The sequence below is a fragment of the Saccopteryx leptura genome, chromosome 8 (genome assembly GCF_036850995.1).
Source record: "Saccopteryx leptura isolate mSacLep1 chromosome 8, mSacLep1_pri_phased_curated, whole genome shotgun sequence".
Classification (NCBI taxonomy): domain Eukaryota; kingdom Metazoa; phylum Chordata; class Mammalia; order Chiroptera; family Emballonuridae; genus Saccopteryx; species Saccopteryx leptura.
In genome coordinates, this window is record NC_089510.1 from 59224290 (window position 1) to 59242275 (window position 17986).

A 17986-nucleotide genomic window follows, 5' to 3' on the forward strand; every position below is an offset into this window, starting at 1 on the left:
GGCAGGGAGGCGGGGGGCGGCGGCGGGCGGCGGAGCGCGGGGGCTGGTTCCTGGTCCCCGGGAGAAGCCAAGAAGGTAAATAGCAGCTGCTGTGCTCAAGCCTGGGAAAACCCCGCCCCCTGCGCCTGGCCGGGGCTCATTGGCGCGCGCTGCGTGTGGGGTGTGTGTGTGTCCGGGGCCCCCTCCTCCGGCCCCCGCCGGGCCAGGAATCCGAGGGGGCGGCGAGCTGGGAGCGGAGCCCCGGCGCTTACCTCCCCCTCCCACACCTCCCCCCGGCCAAGGTCAGCCCTTCCGGGCGGGGAGCGCACGCCCCAGGGTGGAGAGTGGAGAATAATTCCAACCCCCACTCCACCCCTGTTTTCAGGCTTGGAGTTTTAACTCGGCCGAAAGCTTCATCAGCAACAGCCCGGGGGAGGGGGAGGGCCCTTCTAGTTTGCTCTTTGCCCGGGCCAGCCCGCCTTCCCTACCCCCGCGGGGCCCCCGGCGCCCGCTGCGGTCACGAGATGCCTGACCGCACTTAGGAAGCGGCCGGGTCAGCCTCCTGCCTCCGCTCGGCGACTGCGGTTAAAGCGGCTTCGCGCCACCCGCCTCTTCCCGGGGTCCAGGGCAGCCGAGCTGCTCCCCCTTACTGCGTCCGGGAGGCCGCCGGCGGGCGGCCGGGAGGAGGCGGGCGGCGCGGGCGGCTGCGTGCTGCCGGCTGGCCGGGCCGCGCGCCGGGAGGATCCGCCGCCGCCGCCGCCGGGTGCCACGTGGCGGGCGCCAGGCCGAGAGCGCCAGGGCTCTGGCGGCGGCCTCCCTGGGGGATTTGCAGTGCAGGGCGGGCGACGCGCACTGCCCCGGCCGGCCAGCCGCCACTGCCGTCGCTCGCCCTCCCTGCGGCCCGCCTGCCGAGGTCGTGCGCCCCTGCGCCCCCACCCCCTCCATCCTTCCCGCCGCCCCGGAGCTCGGCGCGCTGCTCCGGCGGCTCAGGGCAGCCCAGGCGCCTTGTTTGATGTCGTCCCCCCGCCCTTCCCCAGCCTAGGCGGCGGCTGAAGGCCTGGCACACATTTCTCAGACACTTCATTCCTTCCTTCCTCCGAGTTCCCCACTGAGATAATGTTGTAAATGATTTCACCAGATCTCATCCCGGATGAGATTCAGCGGTTCCTGATTCTGGGTGACCTTGTGCAAGCCCCTCTTTTTCTTTCATATGGAACACGGCTCTATGCCAGACACTGTATTAAACCCTGGATTACCACGATGAGAGATACAGTGGCAGCCTACAAGGAGTTTCCAGTCAACTCGAGGCAGACAGACCCCGATTTTCTGATTGATGACCAGGCATTCCTGTTAGGGCTTAGATGATGGCGGAAAAGATGAAGAGAACAAAAAAAGCACACCTGTATGGGCAACAGTATTGATCTACTTGGGGAAAACAGGGATGAGTAAAATAGTTACTGCCGTCAGGAAGCCCACAGACTATAGAGATACTAGTTAAGTGCAGCTAACCTCTCTTTCCCAGTATATTCCTCTATTATGTCCTAGGTTCACTAGAGACAGTTGTGTGTCTAGATAGAAGTACAATGCTGGGGCTTGACCCATAGAGGCACAGTGGATAAAGAAAGCATCAACCTGGAATGCAGAAGTTGCCAGTTTGAAACTCTTGCGTGGTCAAGGCACATACAGGAAACAACTAAATTAATACTTCCCACTTCTCCCCCCACTTTCTCCCACTCCCCCCCCAAAAAACCTCAATAAATAAAATCTAAGAAAAAAAAGAAGTAAAATGATAGAGAGGTTTAAGATGATTAAATTACTCATAAATTGGGGTATCCCAGAAAACTACCTGGAGGAAGTATCCTGTGTATTGTACCTTAAAAAAAAGTAGGACTTGAGGCATTGGAAATGTGGTGAGCCATGGCGTTGGAGAGAATGGAAGTACCTATGGCATTAAAGGTGTGTTGATTGTGAGATTTGAGTTCCTCATTCAGGGAACATAATTTGGAACCCTGGGTGTGTGACTGGCTAGAGTATAAGAAGGGGCTGGGAAGGAGGCTTGAAGCCATGTCACGAGACGCCGAGATATTTTGCTAATGGACTTTGGACTTATCTTTAGACAATGGAGAGAAAGGACATTAGGATTCTATAAAAAGGTGGATCTGGCAAAAGTGTGGAGAGTGGGTTGCAGGGTTTGGAGGTACAAAGCCCAATTAGAAGGATCTAGCCAGTCAAGGCTGTTCCTAAGTGACAGGTGTAGGCTGATACCCAGAAGCACCTGCCCAGAACTAGCTCACCTGGGCATTCACTGCACACTGCCTGATGATCCAAGTTAAGCAGAAATCTACCTACCCTTTAATGGTGTGTCCCTGAGACCTGAAGTCTAACTAAGGAGTCATTGTAACTTTTACCATATTTACCTTCCAAGCTTCATTTCCACCTTCCAGGACAGCCCTCAAGTCTACAGCCAAATCTTAGCTCATTGCAGGCTTGATTTACTCACTCTTGCCCTTCGGGCTACTCTCTGGGATTTTGTGTGTGTGTGTGTGTTTTCTTAACATACTGCAGAGTGGGCTGTGCCCTATCATGTTCTGAAGAAATGATGAACAATGCCTCCTTTGTTGACCTGCAACCTGGGCCAATGGGGTAGGACTTTTCTTTCTTATTTTAAACAGATGGAAAAGTGGTGATGACAGAAAATTGTCTGTTACTTTTGAAAGTTGTGGAGTTTTCCTGTGTGTTTGAAATCCTCTTGGTGAAAGGTGATGAGCCTATGAAGTTACCCTCCTTTCTGCCATGCAGGCTGCAAGCTTCTAAAAATGCTTCTGCTCAGCATCTGACTTTTTAAAAAGCTGCCTACATACTCTGACCCAGATTCTTCCAAGGAAATAACCTCTTCCCAGGGAAGCATATTAACCCTTTCCAGATTCTCCCAAATCTATGAGAGCCAGTGACTTTCTCCAGTAAGCTTTGTTATGACATTGACCGCTATCTGTTCTTGGGCCCTAACTAACTAGCTGCTTTTATGCCACCACCATCCCCCATCTCTTTTAGCCTAACAGCTCCCCTCTTTTTTGTCTGACTTAGTCATTCGGCACCCCGAAGGAGCATGGAGAATGTTGAATATAGTCAAGTTGGGGTCTTACTGCGGTGCCTACAGCAGTCTTCTCAGCCAGATAGTTAATCAGCAACCCATTTATAGCCACTTTAGAAGTGCTTAGGCTGGTAGAATGAGCAACTAAGTCTTACACACACACATACACGCACACATTTTTAGACAGGGGGCTCAGTCAAAATTTGCCATGAGTTTGTGTCTGGGCCAAACAAACAAAAGAAAGAAACCAACCCAGGAAGCTACTGGCCCTCCACCCTAACCATTTAAGAAGAAAGCTTCTTTGCAAATGTGCTCACAGACTATTTTTCAGTACCCTTATCCTGGGCAGTGAAAATAGCACCAAATTGACACTCTCTCCACCCCTTCTCAAATGGAGAACTAAGCTCCTAAACTTAAGAAAAGACTTTTGGATTTTGAAGGCTCCTTTTAGATCAAAACAGCCTTTATTTTTCAGTCATCCTCCTTTTTCTCCCATAGTAAAGAGAAAATGGAATCCTGTTCATCCGCAGCCACTTCTTTGATCCCACTGTGAGACCAGCGACACACAAGGCGTCCTTGCCACTGTATCATGCCCAGTCAGTACACCCGGGGCTGCTGTGTTTTCCCCTTCCCTCTTTCTGCCCCCAGGAAGGCCTTACTGCTTCACCTGTTTGCTTTAAACCATAAAACAAATAATGCATTTGTAGTGAGACTCCCCTTTGTCCTGAGGTATCCGAACGGTTTGTGGGTTTGGTTTAAAGCTATAGAAAGGAGAGAGAGCAAGAGAAGAAGAAAAAAGGTATTTTGCCTGAGGATTCGAAGCTTTTTTTTCCCCCCTTTTCCTCCGCTTGACTGACTTTCTCACACTCAGATTCCCTGCAGCCTGCCAGAGACACGGCGGCGGCCCTGCCAAGAGCCATCCTGGGAGAGCTATTGAAAGAGCCTTGAGTAAGCACACACTGGGCGGACCTTCTCCTCCCCTTCGTACCTGCTCTGCACCTGTACCGGGAGCAGTCCCACACATATCACCTGATCACAGGCCTTTCAGGGACCGTGAGAAAAATAAAGTCCAGGACAGAAGAGCTGTTTGTCGTCTCCCCAGGGTTGCAGCCGCTCCCTGCAGTCACAGTGCCCCAAAACAGCACATTCCAGGCCGGTTATGCACGCTTGTTTACCTGTGCGCGTGTCGTGTGGGGGCACCAGGAAGGGGCGGGAAGCCCGGGATCACCTTCGTAATGACTGCCTTGCTGCCTTTGTTTTCTGGCACCTGCCTGGTTGGTAGTTTTATGATCCTTTACTGGATCATTATTATGGTTCTTCTCCATAAGAGTCCATATATCCTCTTCACAGCAGAATTTATAACCAGGACTTCTTACCTTAAGGTTCATGGATGAACTCCCAGAGAGCCTATAAAACCCATAAAAGGGAATTCAAAATCGTCTCGCTGTGAATACTTTTTGAAAGAATGAACAGATGTGTTATTTTTTTTCTGAGGGTCCATAGCTTTCAGCAGAATTTCAAAGCATTTTTTGTTACCTCCCCTCAAAAGATTGAGGGAACTGAGCCAGAAAGTCTCCACTTACAAGTGGGCACTCAGCTTCAGAGAGGTCAAGGGGCTGGCTCAAGGGTCCACAGCCTCATATGCCAAGTGGAGGCCAGAAGACAGCTGGGAGCTCTTTCCATCACAGCCACAGTCCTGCGGTCCTGGGTGAATTTAGGGTGGGGTTAATAGAGCTATGATCACCACCAAAGCCTGGATTGAATATAGACACGTGAATAAAGACAATGAATTTCCCAAACATTTTTTCTCTATTAATCTTAATTCTGAGACACTGGAGCTGTTCTGCATCTAATTTCTGGATGGCAAAAGAGATAGGCAAGAAAGCCAAGTGTCTAGAGATAGAAGAGGATTCCCTAGTGCGTAGAGCGAGAGTCCTGGTTGCCATGCAGACATTTACAAACAACCGCAACTCGGCATTCTGCCTTTGATAAAAATAAGTTGCTACTTCTGAACAAAACTGCCTAGCTGGTTCCAAGCCAAGCTGGGACCTCAGACTGTAAACTGGGGGTGGAGGCGGAAGACAGAAGCTCTCAGCGTTGGCTAACAGCAGCCTGTAGTGCTTTCCACAACCCCCACCTCCTCTTGGAAAACTTGACTAGAGCCAGGGAGACCACGGGAATGTGCACTTTCTAATGGGCTCTGAAAGAGAATGGTTGCCAAAAAAGCCTTTCCCAGTGGGGTGGGGGCAGGGCACCCTCACCTCCCACATTTGGCCTGACCACAGCAGCGTGGTGGGAAGGAGGCTCTAAATGTGCTCTTGGCTAACCTTTTACCCTCTGAGCAGCCCTCCAGTGAGCCAAGCCTGCCAGCCTGGGAGGCAGGGGCTCCTTCCCGAGGGATCTGACTTGTACCCTGTGTGTAAAAGGCTCAGAACTTTACCCAGGCTGGTGCCCGTGGGGGCCTCTGAAAAACTCAGGAAGGAGAGCCAAAGCCTAGCTCCTTTCAACCCAGAACATGCATTTGTTTGGCTTACTGAGAGTTACTCAAATAGTGTTATCAGATCATATTTCTCAGAAAAATCAAAAACAAAACTCAGCTAGCTAGGAAAACTATTTAGGTAAAACTTAGGGCCTAAAAGTAATATAGGATGAATATATACAACATGTTTTAATTAAAATCACCATCATTCTTATCGTGGTATTCTCTCTCAGCTTTGAGGAAAGGGGACAGAGGAGGCAGGGGAGGGGACCTAAAAGGTGGCTGAAGGGACCCATTCATTGAATGCCCTGAAAAATTGAGCCCATGAAGAAGTGACTTACCCAAGGTTGTCAAACAGCCTCCCCAGAGAGGGTATAGCAATGCCAGAATAAGCTCAGGTTTTCTGCCCACCAGTCCAGAAACTCGTCCCACTATATATGAGGACATTTTGAAATATTATCTATAGCAAGTGATTGACCCTACCAACAAAGATGGATTTTCCAGTTGGGCTATGTGCTAGTGAGTGATTTTGGTAGTATGATAAGAGTATGCCCAGCACAGAAGAACATGGTTAAATTTGAGGCTTGCTGCGTTGTGATTCTTGGATTTTCTTATCACCCTATAACAACTGGAAAAGAAGGATCTTGATTTCTGAGTTCCAGGTGATTGGAAGCCGCTTGCAGGGTCCACACAGGAGAATCAGACTGCGTCTCAGTTAACCTAACCAAGCTAAGCTGCATGTCATCCCTTTTTCCTTATAATTGCCAACCTGTTTCCCTTATTTGTGCTGTAAAAGGAAGATTGAGGGAGAGAATGTTTCTAGCCCCCGAGTCCGTTCCATCAGCGCTAGGCTTTTGTTAGAACAAGAGAAGGTGTGATGCTAATAATATAGTGAAGACATTAGCGCTGTATCCCGTCGAGCTGCTGGTTGACTTCACGTGTAGCAGAAGGAAAGGTGAGAAACCTAAGAGATTTTCCAAGTGGTTGATAAATGGTATTTGCATGTGAATCATAATATATTTTCCTTTAGATATCAAGCTTAAGGGACGAGAGAAGATGTTCCAGGCAGCTGCCACAACTGCTTAAGGCTGGTGGGTTCTAGCAGGGTTAAGACCTTCTGGTCTCTTCTGGAGTTGGAAGTCCCTGTTTCTCTGTTTTGTAGTACTTGGCAGTTGACAAGGCACTTTTCAGTCTATTATGGCATTTTGTCATTATGTATAGCCTGATGATCTAGAGCAGGGGTCTCAAACTCGCGGCCCACGCGGCCCGCAGACTAATCCACGAAGTTCAAAATATTTTGGATAAAATTAAGTAAGCCTAGGGGCCTACTTGTATTTTTCATTTCTCTAGCATCCTAGCTAGATATTAGCTTAGTTAACAGCAGTTGTGATGTGAACTACAGTTTCTGGTCGTTTTGTGACACTGAGTAAACTGCATGTACGATTGTGCTTGTTGTACTGATTTTTTTTTTTGTTTTCAACTGCAGTGAGAAAAGTGTTGCGTAACAGTTGCCTTTTGTAGACCTAGTGCGGCCCGCCGAACGGCTGTGATCTTGCTCTGCGGCCCACATGCTGAGTTGAGTTTGAGACCCCTGATCTAGAGCAGCGTTGGTGGGAAGCCCAGAGATGGGGAGAGAGTTCAAGTGGACAGTAAAGGAGACATTTGGCTGGGCCCTGGGCTACTAGAGGCACAGGGTGTATGAAAGATGAGCTTTCAGGAAAATAATACCTCTAAAGCAGGGGTCTCAAACTCGCGGCCGTGCAGCCCGCCCACCAATTTTGTGCGGCCCGCAGACTAATCAAACTTCATGGATTAGTCTGCGGGCCAGTCTGCGGGCTGCACAAAATTGGTGGGCGGGCCGCATGCGGCCCGCGGTCCATGAGTTTGAGACCCCTGCTCTAAAGGGACAAGGCAGGGCAGGGACCTTAGAGGCCAGGAGAGAGCCAACTTTTCTTTCTCAGCCACAGGCAACAATAAGATTTCCAGAAACTGGAACAGAGGGGCCAATTTGACATAGAATATTAGTAATCCAGAGGATGCTCTTTGGAGCAAAGAGGAAAGGTCCTTCCTCACAGTGAGAAGCTGGGGTGGGTGGGGGTGGGAAGAGGGGAGAAATAGGGGAAGGAGTCTCACTAAGTAAGAAGGTGATCAAGCAGGTTCAGGGGAAGACCTGGAGAAGGAATGACCGTGGTCTTTCCCGGCTGGGGCTAGAACTGCTTAGTTCAGTATCCAGTGCCTTCCTTCCTGAGAGGCTCCCTAGAAGGATCCCAGGAAGGAAGGCCAGGTCTGTGACTGAGAGCCACTTTTCATCATTACATTTGTTCTATGCTGTCTGTATTGCCGTAGGCATAACATCAAATACCACAGACTGGGAAAGGTTGAGGGATTGCTTGGGGTGAGACATGTGAGGAAAAGAAAAGGGACCTCTCCGTTGGCAGGGTGGAGCCTCCAGAGCCAGCCTTGACTGAAGTCTGAGACGAGCAGGGGAGGGGGGCTCCGTGGGACATGCGGGTGTGCGGCAGGCTTGCCTGACCACGGAGGCTCCTGCTGAAGTCCCAGAGTGCTCCTGGCTTCCCGAGGAGATTGGCAAGCTGTGCATGTATCACGTGAGTATCCAGGGGTGGCCCTTATCTCACTGGGCTCCCACTGTCATGGAGGGCCCGCTAATCATGTTCAAGTCATTGAAATCCTTGTCCTGGCTGGCTATTCAATGCTCTACACCCTCCTTGCCTGTCCTCAAAGTCTGGCACCTGCGGCAGGCCTAGACTGGGTGTCTAGGTCATCTAGACAGAAGGGAGGAGTCTCAGCTTATTTCCTGTGTATCCAGTGAAACTGTGTTGATGGTAGTCAAACAACAGAGTCAGGGGTTGGTTGAAACCATTCAATTTCCAATGACCTGAATTTTATTTGAATTAATTTTCAAATATTTGGAGAATAAATGCATAAATGAGCTTTGACTTAAAGAGCTATATTTTATTGACAATTTAATAGAACCCTCAGAGGGTCGGCATGTTTTCCCAGGTTTTCTTCGGTTGCTGAATCAGAGGGATGGGTTAAGTGTGACCACTCCTGGTGACTACCTCTAGGCAGCCAGCATACCCTTGCAGACAGCCCTTTTCTGTTGCAGTCAGGCGAATTTAGAGGAGTCTGTGGCTGTCCATGTTTTCCCAGGCCTATCTTTATTGATGGTTATTAAATACACACCACCACATGGCAATATGAAAGTACAAAGCAATTCCCAGGGTAAGGTTCGTGGGAAGAAGTGAGATACTGAGCTCCCAAATAATTCTACTGTAATCGCAGTCTGCCATATCTGCGTATAGTTAATAAGTAAGATTTAAGCAGGCAGGTTCCACCACTGGGAAGCAGACAAAAAGGGAAAAAAAAGGCCAGTGGGAGATCCTGGAAAACTGGGAAAGAAACTACAAAGGGGGACACCTGGGAAGGGGAGTCCGGGAGTGGCCACTGCAGCAGGGCGGGTCTCTCGAGGAGGACCACTGCTGGCCTCTTCTTCTGCCCACCCCTCCTGGGAGACCCTGCATAACCAAGCAGTACACAGTACTCATGCCCAGACACACTGGGCTCAATGAGCATAAATATACACAAAACCGCCTGTTTTCATAGAGCGCCCCAACACACCTGTTGTTTTACGATGCTGAGTGATATTGATAAAGGGGGCTATAAAGTCAAGGTGAAATGGCCTCTTATACTTAAATAGCACCTTCCTCTGTAAACTTCAAGTGTTTTACAGCTGAGATTTGACTGACCTGGTGATATTTCTTACAGGAATGTTGAACACATATCTCTATATGGGTTCACTCTATAGTGAATAAACTACAGCAGGTGGCTGAAAAGCAATGACTCTAGAGCCAGACTTCCCTGGTTCATGTTCCAGCTTATTCCCTTTCTAGCTATGTGACAGAACCACTCTGTACCTCAACTTATTTAACTGTTAAATGGGGAAACAGTCACATTACTTACCACATAGGTTTATTATGGGAACAACTATTTATAATGTGCTCATAACAATGCCTGACATATTGTAAATACAATACAGTGGTACCTTGAGATATGAATTTAATTCGTTCTGTAACCAAGCTCGTAAATCAGTCAACTCGCATATCAAACTGCCGATACTGGACCCGTGCGCCAACGTGCCAACTAGCGGCAGCTTCCCGAATCACGACTCGTATCTCAGAATTTTGCTCGGATCACAAACAAAAATACAGACCGAGTCGCAGCTCATATCTTAAAAAATTCGTATGTTGGTCTGTTCGTATCTCAAGGTACCACTGTATAAGTTTTCAGCTGCTTTTATCTTTGCTATATATGTATCTCTGACATGTGAGATAGGTACCCTCATTCATCTAAAAAAAAGTCACAAGATGTTAATATCCTCAAAGAAATGATGGACAATGACTGGTAAATTGGTCCATGAGTATTTGACAAAGCAGAAACTTCAGCCAGTCTTTTATGAATCTCAGGCTGTGGGAACAGGAGAAACTTATACATTGATCTCGCTTCCTCTCCTTTTCCAGGGAATAGGGTCTTTACCATCCAAGCACTATAGTGGTAACTTTGTGTCAGATGTAGTGTATGGTTGCTGAATAAGAGGGATTATTGAAATGAGCCCCAGGCCCATGCAAAGGAGAGTTCTGGATGGAGGCAGGGGCATCAGCAAGATGTGTGGGCGACTCCTCTCCTCCCCCCCACAGGAATGAATGGGACAGGCTGCAGAGGGACACAATCCAAAGGCATAAGCATACTCATAATGGTGGCAGGCCTGCCCGGATCCCAATCACATTTGTATGAGATCCGATCGGTGGGGAAGATGAATGTCTGAGACTTTTCCTGCTCTAACAGGTTCTTGTAAGTGACCATATAATTTATGGTACAACCTGGGATGCTTTTGAGGGTGAACGGTGGTAGTTCTATTAATAATTATGTCAGGACAATTGGTATAAACTGGGACATTTGGGCATCTTACTTCTGTAGGCCTATGACAGCATGTGCTAGGTTGTTTGTCTGCCTGTTATCTGTTCATCAGAGATGCTTCCTAAGTCACTCGTGTTTTAGCACTTCTATATCTGTGGCAGGTGATGCCATTGGTCTACCTTTCATAGAAGGAGGAGCCCCATTTTTGAACCTAGAGGATATAGGAGTAAGCAGGGTCAGGGGAAGACCCATGATGGTTGGAGGGTTGTGCTCAAGGTATGTTTGACATGACTCCGTAGAGCAGGTGTGCCCTGAGCTTCCTCCCCTGCTGCTGTCCACCCAGGTTGTGGCTACAGCATAGCAATGCTACCAGAGACTCTTGCACATACCGACTGTGGCCGAGCATATCTCTTTTTCTCAGGCATGTTAGTGTGGAAAAAGCAAGTGCTAACATTTGAAATCCAGGCCATTGTTTAAGAGCTGAAAGAAGACCCCAAAAGAAGGAGAACTTTCCCACATGAAATATTTGCCCCTTTTGCCTTGAATTTGACTTTGTCTTTAACAAGAAAACAAATAAAAACCCAAAAAAACAAAAAACCCAATCAAACAAAAAACACCTTTTTTTTCTGAATAGGTCAAAGTCAAGGTTTGCTCTTTGTTAATTCTCTTTAAAAAAAAAGTAAAAAAGACAAAAAGAAACAGAGCTCCCTTGCTTGAGTGTTCTTATATGTGCCTATTTAATGATTAATAATACCTTGTGGGCTGTTGTTTGATGTGGCCTCTGCTCGTTTGAACAGGAGAGTACTGATTCACTTGCAAGGTATTTATGAGTGACAAGACAATAAAGGAAAGGGGGGAGATTTAAAAACACCCAAATATGGAGATAACATGGGATCTCAGTCTTTGATACCCTGTGTGGAGCCCACTGCTTTCTCTCAGAGACGAGTGTGTGGAATGACCAAGATGGGCTTTTGAGGTTTGTAGATTTTTTTCCTTTCATTTGCTGATAGGTCTGAGGCAACTTTCCCACTCAGTTTCCATATCACGTGCATTCATTTTTCTTCTCACCTGCCTGGTCACTCCATGTCAGTCGTTTGCAAGGGAGTCTCTTTATGGGCCGTTAGGGGCACCTTTGCTTGAGTCTCCCTCTGCTGTTTCCCCCGAGGTGGGAAGGCTCTGCAGTAACCCCGAGGGGAAGACTGAGCACTGCCTTAGTTTTAATGGGGCTGGTGGGACGAAGAGAGTGATTCAAGAGGTTACGAGACCTGCCAGGCCTCGACTGGACAACGATGGGGAAGGAAGAGTCAAAAGATGACAACTGGTTTGTTGTTTGGACAACTAACTGTGTGGGCCCTATTTTCACAGTTCCACTTTTAATAACTCCTAGACTTGTTTTTCCTTCTTTCTGCCCCAAAGCCTAGGGTTCAGTGAAAAAGAAAAAAGACTGCCAAATTTGCTCTGATGACCCTTAATTTTTTTTATTTTGAGATAACTTTAGACTTACAGAATAATTGCAAAAATAGTACATGAGCTCACTTCTACCCTTTAACCAGCTTCCCCTGTGTTACCACCTTATATACCATGCAGTGATCATCAAAACTAAGAAAACAGTCTTGCCACAGTGCTATCAACTACCAACTTAATTCAGATTTCACCATTTTTTCTTTCTGTTCCAGGCCCCATCCAGGATTCCACAGTGCATTTTGTGGTCTTGTCTCCTCAGTGTGACTCAATCTGTGACAATTCCACCATCTTTTCTTGTCTTTCATGACACTTTTAGGAGTATTAGTTGTTTCACAGAATGTCCCCCACTGGGGTCTGTCTGATGTTGCCTCACGTGATATCAAGGAGCTGCATACTTGGGAAGAACACCCAGAGGTGGTGTGCCCTTCCAGGGGCTACACGAGGTTGTATTTCACTGCTGTTAACCATGATGGTGCCTCCAAGATTGTCTACTACAAAGTTATAACTTCTCTCTTTGTACTTCTGAAATGTTTTAGGGGCCTTATTTCAAAGCTATGCAACTACACTGTTTCTGCTTACACTTCTGCATACTAAATTCAGAATCTAACAAAAGACCTCACCTGTGGCAATGAATATGGTGGTAATCTCATAGTGATTTTTTTAAAATTTCCCTCATTCTGTGTGCATTTATAAATTGCAGTTCTTGAGGAGTTACATGATGTTACATTGTGATAAAGCAAAAATAAAAATATCTATCTTCATGGAACCTAAATTTTAGGTGGAAAGAGATAGACAAGCAAAAGAAATAAGTGGATTCGATAGTACATTAAATGGCGAAAACTACTGCAGAAAGCAATCAGGTAAGGGAGGAGAGATGGAAAGTGCAGGGAGAGGTAGGTCTACATTGCAGGGTTAGGAAAGGCCTTAGAGGGAAGACGAAGCAGAGGAGGGAGCCAGCATGTGATTATCTGGCAGGAAGCTTTCTCAAAGGAAGAAACAGTGCCCTGGCCAGGTGGCTCAATGCATAGTGTCTTCTTGCACACCGAGGTCATGGGTTTGATGCCCCGTCAGGGCACTTAAGAGAAGCCATCAATGAGTGCATAACTAAATGAAACAACTAAGTAGAACAATAGATAGATGCTTCTCTCTTTTTTTCTCCTTTTCTCTCTCACTCGCAAATCAATGGAAAATTAAAAAAGAAGAAGAAGAAAGAATGACAGCAAGTACAAAGGCTCTGAGGCAGGACCATGTCTAACCTAAGTGCTCTAAGAAAGTCAGGAGGCCAAAGTGGTGCTAAGTGAGCGAAGTGGGAAGGAGAGTGAGTGGGTGCTGAAGCAAAAAGTGACAAGCCAGATGGTGAAGGCTTGGGGACATGCTACCGACCTGGCTATTGATCAGAGGAAGGAAGGAGCCATTGCAAGAGTTTGAGCTAAGGGATCACATAACGTGCTTCATATTATTAAAAGATCACTTTGACCTGACCAGGTGATGGCACGGTGGATAGAGCATTGGACTGGGATGGGGAGGATCCAGGTTCGAAACCCCAAGGTCGCCAGCATGGGCTCATCTGGCTTGAGCACAGGCTCACTAGCTTGAGTATGGGGTCACTGTCTTGAGCATGGGATTATAGACATGACCCCATGGTCCCTGGCTTGAGCCCAAAGGTCATTGGCTTGAAGCCCAAGGTCGCTGGCTTGAGCCCAAGTTTGTTGGTTTGAACAAGGGGTCACTTGCTCTAGTGTAGCCACCTAGTCAAGACACATATGAGAAAGCAGTCAGTGAACAACTGAGGTGTTGCAACAAAGAATTGATGCTTCTCATCTCTCTTTCTTCCTGTCTGTCTGTCCCTATCTGTCCCTCTCTCTGTCTCTGTGAAAAAAAAAAATTGCTTTGGCTGCTCTGCAGTCAACAAGGACAGGTATGGTTTTCTCTGCTTAGGAAGGGAAGCCATACCATTCATCCAGGTTAGAAATGAAAGCGGCTTGGACCAGAGTGGTAGCAAAGAGGTGACTGGACTTGGGCTGTATGTTGCAGGTAGAACTGCCGCTGCTGTGGACGGTCTCAAGCAGCTCAGGCCACCTCCTGAGCGCCCGGGGCATGTCTCCTCCCTCTTCCCCCTGGAAGCGGGGCTTCGGGAACAAGATGAGGAGCACTTGGCCACCTTGAGTCTAAGCTCTGCAGCCCCTCATTGGAGCTTCCTGTTATTCGGGTCTTCCTTCCCTCCTGCTGCACCCACCACACACTTCTCTCTGCCCTGGGGCAGCCTTCTGCTCGGGCCAGCCACACTGCTCTGTCTAGTCTCCCACCCTCCTCTGCCCAACGAGATCTTCCCCATCCCGTAGGCCTCAGCTTTGTCACACCCAGGGCCATTCTAGGAACACCTTTCCTCTTGTTTGGGGACACTAACTAGACTCGGCTTTACATATGCAGCCCCTGGAGACCAGACACATCCTCAAACACCCCTGCAGCTCTGGGACCCGGAAACACAGAAGCAGCACTGGGCGCTTCAGCGGCATGGTGGGCGGTTTGTTGGTACATGGCATACAGTTGAATGAAAATATTATGTTTCCTCTTAATCATCCGAGTACCTTTAGCATGACAATTCACATATATTCATATTTCTTTCATATAAAAATGTTTTTGCCTCTCCCTCTGCCCAATCTTTAAAGTAAAATGACAAATTCATATTTCCTCTTGTTGGGCACTCTGTATCCCTGGGAGTCCTGTGTACCCCAGTTTGAGAAATCAGATGAGGGATACAGGGAGAAGCAGGCATCACTAGGTTTCATTTATTGCTAATGAATTTATGTCTCTTTACTGATTAATTTAACAAAATGCATATGGTTAAAATTTTTAAGCCATCCAAAAGTAACCTTCCATCTGTCGCCCAATCCCCCAAGCCATGTCCCAAAGGCAGTCACTCTTACCCATCCCTGACATACCCATCCTGGAACGGCTAATGAACACCAAATGGCTGGTAGTAGCCAGTAACAACTGCACGTAAACTGTGGGCACTGTGGACACCGGCCCCAGCTCCGCACTGCCCGGGGCTGACGCGGCTCCCACTGCGGGCGCCGTGGACACCGGCCCCAGCTCCGCACTGCCCAGGGCTGGACACCGGCCCCAGCTCCGCACTGCCCAGGGCTGGACACCGGCCCCAGCTCCGCACTGCCCAGGGCTGGACACCGGCCCCAGCTCTGCACTGCCCGGGGCTGACGCGGCTCCCACTGCGGGCGCCGTGGACACCGGCCCCAGCTCTGCACTGCCCGGGGCTGACGCGGCTCCCACTGCAGGCGCTGTGGACACCGGCCCCAGCTCTGCACTGCCCGGGGCTGACGCGGCTCCCGCTGCGGGCGCCGTGGACACCGGCCCCAGCTCTGCACTGCCCGGGGCTCCCACTGTGGGCGCTGTGGACACCGGCCCCAGCTCTGCACTGCCCGGGGCTGACGCGGCTCCCAGGCAGAAGGGCTGCCTATAGCCCACCCAGCCTGCCATTTTTATTATTGTCTTTGACTCAGACCACATAGGGCTGAGTTTGCAAAGACACCACACTCGGGGGAATTGGGCGTTTGCTACCACCTTCTTTGGCTCCAGGTTTGTGTCCTCACAGGAAGATTCATTGTCATTGAGATTTCCCAGGTTGGCTGGTGTCTCTCCCTCAAATCAGCCAGCCAGAGGAGCACAGCCAAAGGCTACATCGGAAGAGAGGTGGGTGGGAGAAGGAATGGAGGAAGCCAACCCATGAGCTGCAATGACAGCAACGCAGGGGATTACAGGGAGGTTTCAGGGGGAGCTGTGTCCCCGTGTCACACACTCCTGTGTTCACCTGCAGGGCCGCACTCTCCTCCACCTTTCCCGTGGGAATTCAGAGCAGCCAGCAGAACCCCTGAACTCTGCTGGGCCACTGCCAGCAGCTTTCCAGCCTTTCCCCCTGCCGATCCCAGTGACATGTCATTTCTTATTGAGGCAAGATTAGAATTTTTTTTTTTTAAGTTTTCAAAAGTATGGTTCACATGATCTCTAGTACTTTTCCAACTGCCCGAAGACCACAGAGCTGCCAATTTCAATTTGCTTCAGCTTTTATCACTAGAAGAAGCTTAAAAGAAAAAAGAAAGGGGGAGAAAGGCTGGATGAAAATATTTCTCTGGGCCCTGGCAGTTAGTGTGAGGGTGGCAGGGGACACACACATCGCCCACTCTCTTTTGTGTAGCTGGTGTAATAGGAAGATATCAGGAGATTGAAGTTGGGAGTGGCTAATAGACAACATACAATGTCCACTAAACTGAAGGGTTTTGATGCCATAGCCAGAAAGGGAGTGTGCAACATGGAGTCATTTGTGATAGTCAGCAAACTGTTCACGAGAATGCTGGTTTCAATGTGGAAATTGGTAAAAATCAACTCAGAAAAGATGTCCTTCCTCTTAGTTCTGATTTTACTGATTCTTCTCTTTGGAAGCAAGATTTCCAATTCATTCATTCATTCAACAAATATTGAGCACCTACAGCGTGCCTGACTTTACTAAAAATACAAGGTGAATAAGGCAAAGTCCAATTTTTTTTTAAAAAAATTGAAGAGTGCCTATTTGCAGGGATCAGGGCTTTTCAGATGCCAGCTCAGCCCTCAACATGAGTGATGTGATGCAAAATTATAAAAACATGAGATCTGATCCCATTGTTTTGGCCTAAAATTGGAGAATGAGGTCTGGAGAAGTAAAGGACATGCTGAGGAAATAAATGTTTCCCACTCCATTGGATCTTAGAGTAGAAACATTTAAATATCACCAGCATTGAATTTCAGAGTCCTAACAGTCTGATCCCCACAGCAACCTGGGGAGTAAAGAAGGGAACATTCACCACAGTTCTGCATTGCACCTGCCTCATGGTCAGTGCTTGGTGAGTGTTGAATGAATGTTGGGTAAGCCTCCAATTTTCAGGGTGGGACCAGTTCAAGAGTAATCAAGAAATTGATCCTGAGTGACAGGGTAGTAAGTGGCAGAGTCTCGACTTGAATTTGGAGATCGTTTTTCCTAGTGGCACCATCTCTGGAGATTTCTCCAAACTGCTGCCCTTCCTTTGACGGGCAGGAGAGTGACTGTGGAGTCAACGTCCTCAAAAGTTGCAGCGAGTCTTTGGAGAGTGATTTCAATGGACTGCAACTGTGGACTGGACACTTCAGGAGGAGACCTGGCCTTCTTGGAAGGTTCTCCCAGGTTGAGTTGGTTGAATTAAGAGCCCTAAGGCACTGGGTATCTTTTGGGTATAAACATCTAAGACAGGGGTCCCCAAACTTTTTACACAGGGGGCCAGTTCACTGTCGCTCAGACCGTTGGAGGGCCAGACTATAAAAAAAACTATGAACAAATCTCTATGCACACTGCACATATCTTATTTTAAAGTAAAAAAACAAAACGGGAACAAATACAATATTTAAAATAAAGAACAAGTAAATTTAAATCAACAAACTGACCAGTATTTCAATGGGGACTATGCTCCTCTCACTGACCACCAATGAAAGAGGTGCCCCTTCCGGAAGTGCGGTGGGGGTCGGATAAATGGCCTCAGGGGGCCGCATGTGGCCTGCGGGCCGTAGTTTGGGGACCCCTGATCTAAGATGTCCCAGATTGAGTTGGAAATACCTTTGTGGAAGGAAGTCTATGCATCTCCCAACTCATTCTGTTTCTGTCAAATATCTGGACAGAAAAAAAAATGGTTTTAAAACAAATGTGAAGAAATTACTCCCAATTTGTATCTCATGATCCTTGATTTTCCTCCTCCACAGAGGAACAGAATGGGGCAAGTCCCAGGGAGTTGCGAAGGCTTCATCAGGGTTGTAGAGGTAGGAAGCCTAATTGTAGCTGTAGCATCCCTGTGCTAGAAGAGGACTAGAAAGCCATTGAGTCCCTTCCCCTGCCTCCAAGGAAACATGGTTAGAGTACATGCCCAGGGGCTGGTACTAGATATGTCCCTGCCAGCAGAGGCGAATTAAGGTCGGTTGAGGCCCCAGACGCAAAAGAAAAGATTGGGCCCCTTAAAAAAAAG

The 17986-nt window shown here is 48.2% G+C and overlaps 1 long non-coding RNA gene across 2 annotated transcripts; it reads left to right on the forward strand.

Moving 5' to 3' along the window:
- On the forward strand, positions 1 to 14795 carry LOC136379868 (uncharacterized). Of its 2 annotated transcripts, XR_010746814.1 has the most exons (5): positions 1 to 75; positions 3569 to 3666; positions 6580 to 6640; positions 7988 to 8155; positions 13983 to 14795. It is a non-coding gene; the product is annotated as an uncharacterized lncRNA (long non-coding RNA). The 2 variants fall into 2 exon arrangements; XR_010746813.1 differs by lacking the exon at positions 6580 to 6640.
- Positions 14796 to 17986: the final 3191 nt, after the last annotated feature.